This window comes from Xiphophorus maculatus, chromosome 8 (genome assembly GCF_002775205.1).
Source record: "Xiphophorus maculatus strain JP 163 A chromosome 8, X_maculatus-5.0-male, whole genome shotgun sequence".
Classification (NCBI taxonomy): domain Eukaryota; kingdom Metazoa; phylum Chordata; class Actinopteri; order Cyprinodontiformes; family Poeciliidae; genus Xiphophorus; species Xiphophorus maculatus.
The window spans coordinates 16,195,311-16,210,249 of NC_036450.1; the positions used below are offsets into that span (position 1 = coordinate 16,195,311).

General features: G+C 36.3%; 1 long non-coding RNA gene across 1 annotated transcript; it reads right to left on the bottom strand.

Moving 5' to 3' along the window:
* Positions 1–4,731: 4,731 nt before the first annotated feature.
* Positions 4,732–8,169, bottom strand: LOC111609470. Its single transcript, XR_002753139.1, has 3 exons — positions 8,083–8,169; positions 7,917–8,001; positions 4,732–7,453 (listed from the first exon to the last, which is right to left on the bottom strand). It is a non-coding gene; the product is annotated as an uncharacterized LOC111609470 (long non-coding RNA).
* Positions 8,170–14,939: the final 6,770 nt, after the last annotated feature.

The window sequence follows — 14,939 nt, forward strand, 5'->3', positions numbered from 1 at the left end:
GTAGCGTAGGGGATAGCACGACCCACGTTTGGAGGCCTTGGGTCCTTGGCACGGCCGTCGCGGGTTCGATTCCCGGACCTGGCGACATTTGCCGTAATGTCTCCCCCCCTTTTCTGTCGGCCTACTTTCATATAAGGGAAAGTTGTGGAGACCTGCCCTCCAGGGGGTCTCCACAAAAGACCCCCTGAAGGGGAGAAAAAAAAGAAGCAATTTCTATATAGCCTTAGTGTACAATGAGGCTGCAGGACACTTGGACACAGTAATAAGCTGTCGCGGATGTGTGAAATGTTGAGTGGCATTCAGTAGTAACAGAAAGGAAAAAAAAGAGGCAAGTGCTCCTCAATTTATTAACACAATGTATTGTCTTTCTTTTTAAAAAATCAGTAGGTTCTAAAGGACTGAAAATACAAACAAATAATGACAAAAAGGAAACGGAAATAACAGCAAATTGCAGACTGGACAAATCAAGATCTGTAAGTAAAACTGTTTTCATAACATCTACAAATCCTGTTCTCGTCCTGGAATTTGCTACAAAACATACTTAATTTGTGCTTACGCAGGCATGACAAAGTTATTCAAATGTATGCAGTGTTGTTCTCCTGAACTGTTGCCAAATTGTTGCAGGTAGTGCCTATTTTTTATGCTTCTGTTGCTCCTGATAAGAAATATAACTCAGAGTAACACAGTAGCTCTAAGCATAAAAAATGGCTCCATATAGAAACATGATTTATTAAAACAGTTAAGTGTTTCAACAAACCTGTATATCTAATTAAAAGATAATCTAATAATTGTTGATGCCACTTACACATAATGTCTGCCTGGAATTGCTGTTTAACTAAACCTCAACTTAAATAAAAGTGTTGTTTAATTGATGCTGAAGGTAAACATTTGTGGGCTTCAACACTGAGGTGTTTGGCCCTTCTGAAGAGGGACAACAAATTGGACTGAGTTTCACTGGACTCAGTCAATTAGTGAAATGCCGTGCGAATTGATTTTATATAGATTAAAAGTGATTAGAGGATGTGTTATCCTGCTCCCAAACCTAAGTTAGCATATTAACTTTATTTGATGCAAACAAGCTAGCAAAGTTTTGGAAGGAAGATGCTTTAGAGTCGGAGAAAAAACATGGTACAAATTTCTGATTGCAGCCCCGTAGTTAGAGACATCTCTAAGGATGAGAGGAAGGCACCAAGGAAGACATCTGTGTTCAAGCATAAGAAAATAACCACTTCTAAGTAAGGTTGGCAGTGGAAAATTAACTCTAGCTTTAGATACAACTTTTTATGTATCCCAGATTTTAGCAAGTTTAGAGCTCTTCTTAGCTCCAACAACAGAAAAGGTTGCCAATAAAATGACAAACATGGAAAGTGGTACTACCAAAAAGGATTTAATGGAAATGACAGAAAACATTGGCATGCTTGCCAGGTTTATCTAGTTTTTTGTTGGTGATGAATGTTTGCATTAACCTTTTGTTTTTGGAAGTAAATTACAAATTTGTAGAAAGAGTTCATAATAGATATGGATTTTTTCAGACTTATATTGCAAGAGTGAATAAGAAAAAATAACAATAACAGTCAATCTCAATGTTGACCATTTCTACATTCAGCAAATATATTTTTCAAGTACTTTGTATCATGGGTGAAAAATAATTGATATTCTGTTTCAGTTCAACTTCAAAAAGCAAACTGGAAAAGAAATGTAATACATTCCCCCTGGTCTTTGAAAAAGCATTAAACTGGGATTTATTAACCTAGTTTAATGCTAGATAAGGTGGTGTAAAACCTGAGTTTAAATTTTAGCTGGAACATCTTGTAAAGGTCAATAATACATGGTATTTTGTGAGAAGGCTTTGACATACCCAAATGAGGCTATTTAATGAGATAAAACAAAACAAAGTACTTCCAAAGTCCTCCTTGCTTTAGATAAGATGTAACCTACACACAACAACAGCAGCATGTTTAGGATTGTGGGAATGCAAATCTGACAGCAAGGAGGTGTGGGGCCTCTGGGCCCCAGAAGAAGCAAGCTGTTCAAGTGCTTAGCAGGATATTCTTAAAGGGCTGACAATGCATGCAAATCATCTTGAGTGTCCAGGATGCTAATGTGTCTGACTCACCAGAGAGTAAGATCCTGCCAAGCTGAACTTTAACCAGCGCTATACCTGTAATCACAGGGTTTAGTCCCTAGCTGTCTTAATGGTAGGAAATGAAATGCCTTGTGGGCCCTCAACACTGAGATTGAATGTTTGGGTTGTAACCACTGAACACACACTGTCAGTCAAAATAGACTGCCCAAGGTGGAAGGGGAGATTAGTTGAGTTTGAAGGTATGTAATCAGTGTCTCCTCACAAACGAGGCATACATGAATTAGTCAAGGTCTTTTAAAAAAGTGTTATAAGGATATTTGCTCAAAACTTTAATATTTATTCCCACAGGATTCCCCCAGAGCTGGGGAGAGGGAAGTCTGGGCCTCCTTACTTAGACTGCTACCCCTGCAACCCCACTCCGGATAAGCGGATGAAGATGGATGGATGGATGGATGGATGGATGCAATTATTATGCAATGATTCTGCAAAAGGTCATAATTTTAATTTAAAAGGAGTACATCATTTCTAACTAAGAAAAGGTGTTTACATATGTATGATAAATTTGTTTCAGTGCAAGCATCTTCTAAAATTTCTGCTATAGTAAATATGCTTTTATAGGATACTGGTACAGGATTTTCAGGAGGAATCCAAGGTCTTCCCAGACCAGAGGGAATTCATGGTTCCTACACAGGATTCTAGTTCTGCCTTTTTGACACCGCCACAGAGAGGTGTCTAGAAGACATTCTTGTCAGATGCTTGAACCACTTTGATTGACTTTTTTTAATGTGGAAAAGCAGGTGCTCTTTTTAGATTTCCCTTCAGATGACTAAGCTCATCACTCTATTCATGAAGCTAATGTTCTCTACCTTGAGGAGAAAGCTCATTATAATTGTTTGTTTCCAGGTGAGAGTTAGGATTTTGACAGATTTTTTGGCTCTTTCTTCAGTGCATTACCACAGATTAGGCCCCAATCCCTTTATCCATATTCTCTGCAATCTAGCATCACTTATGAACATACACAGAGAACGAGTTACCTTGTTTCAGTTGAGAACAATGAGCTGATTCAGATCTGTTACTTTACTTTTTTTTTAAAAATGGTAATAAATGTCTATTTATGACTCTGTTTTATTTATAGCTTGATGAGTGAAAGTGATCTTGTGCAATGTCAAACTTAATTCCAAACTGTATGCCAATCAGCTGCTCCAAGACTCACCTCTAATGCAGTTTTGACCCTCTGAATAGACACATTTCTGTGTATGTGTCCAAGCAATTTTGCAGCCTGCTGGGTTTTTTTGTCCATAATTGCCTCCTGTCAAAATGTCTGAGAGAGCTGATTGCAGGAAATAGGACAGGACATGTGTGCCCCTCATTAACCCATCAGTTCAGGCAGCAGATGTGGCAGATTGAAAGATAGGGTTGCATCGATATTTATTAGCTCTGTAACACTGTACCAACCAGTGTAAAAAATATATATTTTTGAAGCTGTTGTAAATACATGCACTGGAAGAAATCTGTTTTTTTAATGCACATGAAAGCCTATAATACAGATTAAACATACAACAGAAAGCAGTGTACAGATTAGCAAGAGGTGATGAAAATGCCCTTTAATGTTGATGAGATTAAAGGGCATTAAGTCAAAAATGTATTTGCAAAATTTTAAGCAAACACAGGTCAACACTGGTGTGAGTGCTTGAATAGGTCATTTGAGATGTTTACACCTACGGGGCAAAGAAGGCAAAGTTTTAAGATCATCTTACTTTTTGAGCAGTAAGATAAATTCTGAGCAACCAAAAGGAAATAAAAGCTTATTTAAATTAATGCTAGCATCACAAAATGATGTTTGCTTCTGTATTTGCGTGAATAAGTACAAAATTAGAACCTTGTGGGAACATTCACATAATTAAATTGTTTGATATACATAATCAGGGATTTGAACTTTCGCGCTCTATAACATGACAGCTGAGCAGGAGGTGTTGCTGTCGTAATCCAGAGTACTCTAGCAGGAGTAAATGTAAGTGGCAAAACAGCCGACAAGTAGGCAGCACAAACGATCAGAGGAGGGAGAGCATCAGCTTGTTAGATTATTAGGGCTCTTGTACTGACTTGTTTGAATGTGAGTGGTGATTGTAGGAGTCAGCTAATACTTATCAGCTAATGGTGTGCATGACTTATGACTTCAGTGAGCTGCCTGAGCTTGTGCTAGTTCAGTCTGACGCATCAAAGCATTTGGAATCATTTATTGAACCAAGTGACATATAATTGAACTTGGCACATGTGGCTTTGGGCTTGTGGGTAATTGTATAATGAAACCAAGCAGCATGGGTGCATTTAAAGGCACTTCTTATCCACACTATTGATACCTGTTTAGGCCTTGAGTCAAAAAAAAAAGTGCATGCTGCATTCTGAATCATGATGCAAAACTTTTACCTACAGTGCAAAGAGAATGGCAGTGTATTTTGCATTGGAATGATGTGGGGCACAGCTGGTGTGAAGCAAAACACTGCATGAAAGATGGGTGCTGCTACTGGGTTGTGCACTGCTCTCCTAAAGACCCGAGACCTGATATGTTCTCTATTTTTACCAGCTAAAGTACAAAAAAAAGAAAACAAGAGCCACTATTACTATTACAGCCACTGTTACATTTATTGGCATCCATGACAATCATGTATAAGAAGTACAATACTTGATCTTGTATTGTAGTAGCATAATCTCACAGTAAATATATGTGCAGTTTTCTAATGATGAGATGGGGGCATATTCTATCTCTTGTGTTATCCTAGAAAATTAATTCTCAATTCTTGATTGTCACAACTTTACTTACTTTAAACATCACAATAATAAATGTGTGCAATATTTAGTGAATAGGTACTGTTCTGCAACTGTTTGATCACTCATGAAGATCAATATACACATTTTATGAATACAGGATGTTTGAATGTATTTTGAACTTTATTTCATATGCTTTTGCACTCTTATCTTTTGTCGATTACAAGAATTTTTTTTTTTTTTTTTTTTTAAATCACTGACCAATATGTCTTAACTCCAATTTAAGTTTCATGTCGATGCAAATTTCCAATCTGGGAGGGGCCTGCAAGTGTTCAAAGTGTTTAGATTAGGTGAAGAAACACGGACATATAATTCCCTATTTTAGGCTGTTACTAATTAGCCACTAAGTAAGTGCATTCAATGAAGAATTGTCCTGGAAAAAAATTATGGTCTTCTTGAAAAGTACTGACATTACCATTTCACCACTGGGAGAAATTTTCTAATGTTTATGCACACCTTGACATAGGGTGTTGATCTCCCTAGGCTACACCTTCTGTCAATACACAAATAAAATGACATGATATAGTGTAATCTAATAAGAATTTATGTTCACACGGCTTGGAGTTGGAAAATATGCATAATCAGTGAATCCTCACTTGCCTAATAATTGTGGATACTGGTTACTTGATTGGTCTTACATTTTCATCAGCAAGTATAAAACACTCCCAAATGTCCATGCAAAAAGCCTTGAACAAATTCTACAAAGACGTCAATTATTGTCTTAGATGGTCTTTTCGAAGCAGGATATCGTTTGGGGCATATTCTGTAAAAGCAAACACTGTACATCAGACAAAATACAGTAAGTTCTTGACATGTAATCCAAATTGCCATCAAGTGGTCATTATTTGCCTTCTCAGTCATTCTTTATATCCAGGAACAGATTTTAATCAAAGACAAGCATAAAGTAAGTCTTTGATCTTTGGCCCAAACTTCATGGCTTCTGCCAAATGAGCCTTTGAGTGGCACTGCTGATTTTGTGTTTATGCTGATCAGTGCCACAGTGTGAAATTTAGTCCAACCTCTCATGACATTTTACAAGCATTTTTGCCCTGTCAGGCCATCTATAATTACAATCACAAAGAAAAAAAAAAAGAAAATGTGACAGCTGTGCAGGGAAGTGTAAACGGTTCTGTTGTCCCATTGTAGCTTCAACTTAATCCTGCTTCTTGTTCTCTCAATTTGAGTCATCTTGTGTTCAGATTACAGTGACTCTTCAAACCCATGAGCCTTTAGATGGTGCACACAGAAGAATAATACCTGATTAAACCGAGATAATTTTGCTTCCCTTTCTAAGACTTTCTAATGTATTCACTGTTTTAAGTTCAAAAGTAAATGTAAATATTTGTATTTTTTTTTACATTTTGTGACACTAACAAATATGGGTGTAATTTTTTGGCAAAGTCTTTGACTAACAAACAAGTTGATTTATTAGTCTAGGAACAAAATTTTTACCACATTGTTGTTTTTGGCTAAAGTTAAGCATTTCTTAAGGCTTTGCATGCTTTTGTCAACTCAAGAACTGATTACTGTGATGCTCTTTATCGACATCCAAAATGATTGTCCAAAATGCAGCTTCATATCTTTTAATTGACATATTCAAATGAAAGCATATCACCCTCTTGTATCCTTCCTCCACTAGCTACGAGTCTGTTTTAAAATGGATTGTGAACTGAAATTATGAAAATTCTTTGTTGATTGTCTCTACCCTTTATTTCTGTCTTATTGAGTTTATGTGTCTGTGGTAAATCCCTGTGGTAAACGTCCTAGTTCTTTTGTAAGGATCCACAAACTAAATGTAAACATTGTGGTAACAATGCTTTTTTTCTTGTTGCGGAACCCAGACTGTGTTACCAGCTCCCTCTGGATCTACATTTACCAAGGTCTTTTTAAATTCAAGCCTAGCGACTTTTTATTTTGTTTTAGGTTCCTTGACTAATTCTCTTTCCCATTCTGGTATAGCTCCACCATCTTTTTTATTGTGTAAATAGCTGGCCCCACTTAAGGATGACCATCGACATCCTTTTCTGGATGGTGGCCAAACTACTGAAAAAATGCCTAAGCATATGTTATTAGTTAGTTGATTGGGAAAAATTTCATCTAATAAACCAATCATTAATAATTAATCATAAGCTGATTAATTGTTTTCATCCTCATGCACTGTTAACAGTAATCAATGCTGCAGTGAGGTCCAAAAGTTTTCAAATTCTGGGGGAAGACACCTGCTAAAAGGGATGGATTCACTATTTGCTTTACATCAGATGCTACTGTAACAGTTATGGGCTAAGCAGCTAACTGCGGCTACAAAAGCAGCATCAGAAGAGTGGCTTTTAAGGAGCCTGAGCAATGCTTTTAGTTTTGGTGAATATATGTTAAGTGATTTGAATAAAAAACATACAAGTACAGCAACACAATGAGACACATGAGAATTGACTCAGAGTAACTTGATTTCCAAATCATAAAGTCCATAGTCCATTCCTAGCTCGCCATCTTTCGATCCAGATGAGAATCTGATCCAACAGGGGAAAAAAAAAAAAATACAACCTACAAGGTCAGAAAACCCATTAAGTGTTTTATCAAAAACAATTATGTACAAATATAATACAAAGGAAATAATTATTAAATTTAAACATCTAGTTTATGCATACTAAGTGCAAATGCAATAATTAGATTCCTAATAATTAAACAAACATTTCAATCAGGTTAAATTAACCATAATTTAAATAAAACTAAACAAAAAAAAAATCATTTCAAACTAATCAATTTAAAGTTAAAGTGCTAAAGTTAAAGGGCACTTCCAAAATATCAATCAAGAAAAATAAAATTAATTAATTAATTGTCAAATACTCAAGCAGAGTGAGGGAAGGAAAATAAATAAATAAATATACTGCGCAATATCAAACTTAAATGTAGCTACATTCTGTTCTGATCAATTTTATTTAAACTTCAGTGCCTCAGCATCAATGTAAATGTGTCAGAACACGCACAAAATTCAGCAACAAGTTACCTTCTAGAAGAGAGTGGGGCGTACTGAGCCACCATCACCACTGACAGAATCCCGGTGACGGTCCAGGTAAACAATGCCAGTGATTCTAATAAAACAACACTCCAATGAGCAATCGAGCAGAAGTGCCACATAAAAAAGTAATACTGTTATCAAATAACAAACTCACCCAGCAATCAAATCAGTAGATTTAAAGATTTTTGGAGGAATTGTTGAGGAAGACGCCAACAGCAAGTGGAAACAGGTGAGGATCTTTAACTGCGCACTGGAGGCGGGACTTTAAATAAGCTAGCAGAGTTTGCGCAACACGGGAAGTGGGCCCGCAAAAATAAAAGTCCTTTACTAATTGCGGGTTACACTACAAAAGACAAAACGTTCTCAGACAAAGATGTGGGTGAAACACTAAGAAATCAGGAGCATGAAGTTAATGCCTGTGTATTTTCTAGTACATTTTTTTTGGCTGAGTTGATATTACTGTTTTTAATATACAGATATATTAAACTCCATTTGTATGGGATGGGGAGAACCGCCCTAGATTTTTCAGATTTACGTCACACAATTAAAATACATACCAGGGCCAAGAATGTCTTTCATTGTGTTAAAGTAGAGAATCAATATGCTACAGTATTCCGTTTCACAAGTCCCTTGTCACCTCTCCTGAGCAGATGGCTCATAAAAGAAAAAAGGAAAGAAAACACCACCCAGTAATCATATGTGCAATAAATAGTGCTGGTTATGTTCCTGTGGAGAGACTACAGATGGCATGGTGATAGTTTTGCCTCAAAGTGCATGTGAACACTTTTAGACACACCTATCACACTATCCCAATGGGAACTTCAACCTTAGAGCATGTCTCTACCTAATTAGAAATTTTGAAAAATCAGAATGGAAATTATCTTCCTGGAATACGCTTTTATTGATTTTTGGCTAGTAAGATTTTTTTTTTTTAAATCATGCTTGTCTACACTTTTAAAAATAATTTGAGAAAAAAAGCACAGAATGTAGTTTCACCTTGGTATGTGTTTTCCTCTGAATACATCTCTTTGCTCTCTTAGCTCCTGCAGTTCTAATCTGTTTTCACAGCAGGAGGCACGCATGATCCAAAAACAAAAGCACAAGTGTGATGTTTGTTGGAATAATACAGTAAAAAAACTTTCTGCCCAACAGTCTTTTTTTTTCAAACATGCCTCGTGTCAATCAAACCAATTAATGGGTCAGAGCAAATTGTTTTATGTGTTGTACCTTTCAAATCTGAAACTGTGTTCATGTGATTTTCTGTTTCTTTTTTCTTTTGACTTCATGAACCTTCTTTCCCACTTAGCGTTTTGGTCATTTTAGCCTTCACACACTCCCATTTGTGACAGACAGAGTGCTACAATCTTAGGAATGGTAAAATTAACAAATATGGATCAGGCTTTCTAGTCACAAAATAAATTTCCATAAAGTGTGTCATTCTCCAAGCATCTGTGAGTTTTCTCTTAGTATTACTATTGATCAATATAAATGTAACTAATTTTAAACAGAAATGACATTAGGAACTTTTGGCTAAGTAAGACTTCAGTTTTGCATTTATGTATTAAATGAGTATCGTGTGTCACCTAATGAAATGTAATGAGGTGTAGCATTGGTTTTAGAAGAGCTCTTGAAGTCACTCTTCCATTTGTTGATTAGCAATTAGTTAAGCTGTACAATCATTGAGTAATTCCTCAACTAAATTTCTACCAAGTAACATTCCTGCTAATTCATGGGTAAAATATAAACATTCTTAGCTAATTCCTGAGACCAAAGCTTTTTAATATTTCACTCTCAGCACAACACTTCCTTTTTTACCATTTCTTTACATGTGCCATATCCATCCATTCCTTTACTTCTCTATATCCCTGGCTACATTTTTTGACAGTTCATTTTGATAGAAATTGTCAGATAGCAAGGTGAAAAGGAGGGCATATACTTCTGCTGCTTTAAATCCATGGCCCCTTTATATCATTTCCATCTGTTACTTTTAGCTACATTGTGAAAATGTATGTCCTCCCACAAATATAGCACTGTGTTACTTAAATGCAAGAACATCAGACAGGTATTTTATCAAAACAAGCCACAAATGTTGACTTTGATGTGCCATTTTTTTTAGGCCTGGCTTAATAACTTTGAACACTAACTGATAAATAAACTTTAATTCATAATAATTAATAAATATCACCATACTAACTACTTAAGTCCACAATGTAAATCTAGCAACCTAGCTTAGAAATCAACCTATACCTTCTCTTTTCTGTTGATTTAATGAAATCACAGACTTTGCCTGAATTCAGGCCACATGACTTACACCAGTATTTCATAAATTGTGTTTCCCCTTACACGGGGGCAGACTTAAAAGCATACAAAAGAAGCAAGTTGGTTTGCATCCTTTTTGGTCTGTGCAGCCAAATGCACAGCCTGCTACGGCCCTTATTATAGTGTAATCAACCAATTAAAACAGTATTAGCCTAGCAACTGTTCGTTTTTTGACAAGCTATACAGAGGCGCATAGGTTGTTTGTTTTGACATCCGTCATGGCAGAGTGGGCTGCTCTCTGAAGAATGTGACGTCACATGAAAAAGGTCAATACAAGAGATGATTAAAATCATAACCAATATATCTTCTGCATCTACCCAGTCTGCACCTGGACATGTTCAGGAAACATTCCAGAGTCCACCAGAGTAGTAGTGAGGTTGGGGGTCATCCACATTTCAGAGTAGATGATCCAATTGTAATCTTAGTAAAACTCAACCAAAAAAATCTACACAAACAAGCCATATCATTATGAGCAGTGACAAGAGGATTATAATGCTGATAATCTCTTTATGATATAATTTGATAGTATGTGAACATTTCTGTCCTTAAAGTTTGCATGAGAGAAGCCCCAAGATAACTGGGCCAGCATTGAGATTTGAAAAAGTTTAACAAGATCGCTATTGTAATAGCAAGATGACTGGGTAAGATCATCTTCAAAATCCAAGCTCTTGTGGGGAATTTATGATCTGCAGTAACAGCACTTAATAAAGTGGCTGAAAGTAGAAACAGTGATCAACAGGATTGTGGGTTTTTATAATGCTCACTGATGCACATGGTGAGTGAAGTGTGGCCTGAGCTGTTGTAGTTTAAATTGCTGAAATAGCCAATGCTAGACAGAAAGGTGTCAAAATACACAGTCAAAGCAGTTTGTCAAGTGTGAGGCTGCATGACCAATTAGGGTGCTCATTCCCACCTCTGCCCCCCACCATAAAACCCCAGCTGAGGGCATGTGAACATTAGAACTGGGGCATGGAGCAATAGAAAAATGTAAGCTAGCGTGATAAATCCCATTTTCTTTTCCATCACATGAATGGTGGGCTGTTTTTGAACTGCTTACCTCAGAAATACATAGGACCACAATCCACTATAGGAAGTATGCAACCTGACTGGGGCTCTGTGATGCTTTGGTCTATGCTTTGCTGGGAAACCTTCATCCTGTCATCCATTTGGAATATACCTTCTAAACATTGTTGCAGACCAGGTGCACTTTTTAATGTAAACAGTGTTAGCTAATGGCAGTGATCTATTTCAACAGGAAAATGTACCCTACTATAAAACTGAATCAGGGATGGCTTTAAGGGGCATTGCTTCTCCAACCTCAAATGTTTTCAAATGTTACTTTCCATGGAGATCCACCTCACAACCTATAGATTGCAGATAATCTGTTCAGGTGAATGGATGTAAAAAAAAAACAACAAAAAAAAAACTCTTTTTGAAGACATGATATCTCTGGTTGGTTTTCACTAAGCTTTGTGCAGTTATGACTTATTACATTTTTGAGTGCAGCGACTGAGTAAATCCAGCAGCTTAGGCACATCTGCAAAGTAGTCATTGGAGTAAAACTTATGCCTGTGTTTTCATACTTTGTTAAAATGAATTTGCTATCGGGTTATCGGCTGTATGGGGGCATTTCTGCAGAGGGTGCATCTCCACTGGACACAAAGCAACTCTACAAAGTGTTGATTTTGTATGAACATAGAGGCAAAACAGGAAAAGTGAGCAAGCCTGCTCAGTTAGTGTACACATGTTGGGGAGCTACCAGGCATTCACACTTTTAGGGGTAATGGTGATATGACTTGTTAGGGTGACACAAGAGTCAGACGAGTTGTCACAGTCACATAATCTTGATTGCAAAACTACTAGCAAAGGAATGTCAGTTGCTTTACATGTATCTGACTCCCCCTTCAAACCACCTGTCTCATCATCACCTATCAGCAGACTCTTACCCTTTGAGGCTTTTTCATACCACATGGGAAAAAACAACACAATATTGGAAAGCTGAGCGTGAGCTGCAGAATAGTAGTGTCATTTAGAAGATGGGATTTCCAAAACATACTCTTAAACTTTTAACATTTAGATGGAGACTTCTGATAGTGGAGCAATTTGCTTTCAGCAAGACTCGTAATTGGCTTGACCTTTTTATGGCAAAACCTACTCCCCATTCTTCAGCTGCCTGAGGTGTACTGAACTGTCCATCTGATAGCAAAGCACAGAGCCATGTCAAAGACTAGCTTTTGCTCTTTTATTTTGTTAATCTACTGAACAGTTTTTTCGCATCTATTAGCAAAACAAACTGAATCTTTCATCAAGCTTTGAATTGTTATGTTTGTATATGGTGGTTATTTGTTCAGAAAATGGTGACTTCTTGTATGGGAAATGGAATCAGGAGGCAGTGATACCCTTTGTGCAAAGAGCTTTCTGAAAGCTCTTTGATTTCAACTAATTGAGAAATAAGGCAGTGTGACAAACTATAAAATAGTTTTCACTTAAACCACAATAATATGTCAGTAAGGAAACTCTTGTGGAAATGTTTAAATATGCTTTGATTACTTTAATTTAGCTCTATCTCTGATGTTATCATTCAACATGAGTGATGAGCTCATCTCTCGACACTTAAGTTTTGAGTCATGAGTGAGAAAAGGATCTCTGACCTTGGAGCCCATGCACCAACAGAAAAGCCCCATGAATTCCATGTGTTCACATATGGTTCCTATTTAAAGTATTTTGTTCCTCAAAATGTGGTAAATTTGTGAACACATGTGTGTCCTATCTGGAAATCTGTGAAACCTATATGTAAAATCTTTGTGTATACATCTGCTTTTCCATGTGACACATAATTTCAATGGTTAAATTTGTATGTACTACATGTGAGTCTTAGTTGTGGTATGTTGTTTTCACATGTAATTTTCAAACGTGAAATTCATAGAAATTTTATGTAAGGGTGGGGCAAGCTGGGGTGGTGGAAGAATGGAGGAAAACCAAGCAGACTATCTGACTAGCTGTTAGATTCAGCATTCAGCCTGCATTTACACTTAATAATTAAAGCTTTGGGTTACTTTTGATTTATTAAATTTTTACTTTGACCTGTGAGCTTAAAGTTTAAAAAGAAACGCATACTATAATTTGCTTTTATTATTTATCAACAATGCATTTGCTGCATTTTTCACTGCTGCCTTGTTAAATTGCAATAATAATAGTAAAAGAAACATACAAACTAGGAGTGAGAATCACTCTTAAACTTATTGAGACTATCTACTTGGTCTGTCAATGAGTTTATTTGCATAGCACCATTCCTTCGTTTTCTTTTTGAAGGGCCCTTCAAAAAGAAAGGAACTAAAATAAAGCAGATAAATACATCTTACCTAATTCATTTAGGTAAGAAAAAAAAGCGTCACATGAAATCATAACATGATTAATAATTGCATAAACGTATGTGCGCAAATATACACAATTTAAGTAAAGAAAAAGCTAAGACGTGATATAAGTTATAGAGAAATGTTGCCCTTATAGGAAAGCTACAGCAAATAGGATTTTCTTTAGTCCTAATTACTAAAAATTAATAATTAGGACTTACTAAAAATTAGGACTATCCAACAACAGTATTATGCAGTTACTTAGCAATAATTTTCAGCTAGTGAAAATTTAAGATTGCTAAAAAGCCATGATGTCAGTTAACTGAAATGTTAAATACTTTCCACTACCTTCTCATTCTACCATAATGTGATAGAGCTTATTCCTAATCAATACAGGCTGTAATTCAAGAAGTTCCATTATATTTCTTCACCATCATCACAGTCTTAAACCAAATAAAGATCTCTCTCTGTGTATCAGTAGCTAAACACAGTTCAAAATATGACCAGCCTGTGTGCCTAACTTCTAATTCCTGATAGGATGGAATGCAAGAATTAGAAAATTAGGACATGCAAACATAAGAAAAAAAAAGTAAGAAAATATTAATTCAAACAATGTGCTATCATGCTAACTCCTATTGAAATGTTGTCAGTCAAATAATAGAGATGTAAATAGACATAACAGCTTATATAAAGATGCACAAGTTAATTCAATTAAATTATCCAGATCATCAACAGATCATGAACTGCTGTCTAATTTAGTCAAAGGTTTGAACGCAATAATTCAGATACATCTTTTTTGGTATAATCCATACCTGCGAGAGTGGGAGGTTAATCTCAGTCTGGCAAGATAAGATATCTCGCGAAAAGAAAAAAATGTCATAAGACGGCTTTCAGGTTAAAACTGTCATGAGGACACAGGTGTCCTTTGGGACCCATTGACCTGTATCTAAGTTTTCTTTGGGTGACATGTAAGGAGTTATTATATGAATATCAATTTCAGTTTTGCGCACATATGCACAATGTTCCAAAGAGTTTCCAATATGTGCAGGTGATCTAAACAAATAGCAATTAATTCAAAATATATTGAATGACTTCTGTGAATCTGTTGCTGGAAGATGCCTTATTAGAAATTGTAATGATCCATGAAGAAAGAGGCTCTATTGCAAAAAGCTCCTCTTATGTCTGGAAGGGCTACAGATCAAAGGCACTGCAGTATGAATATATGTGTCTAAAATGATGTTTCCTACTGTTTTTACATTCTGGAGAACACAAGTCCTGCAGCGAGTATTGGAACAACTCTTATATGAGGAGTCCAGCTTATAAGGAATGTTTTCTGCAA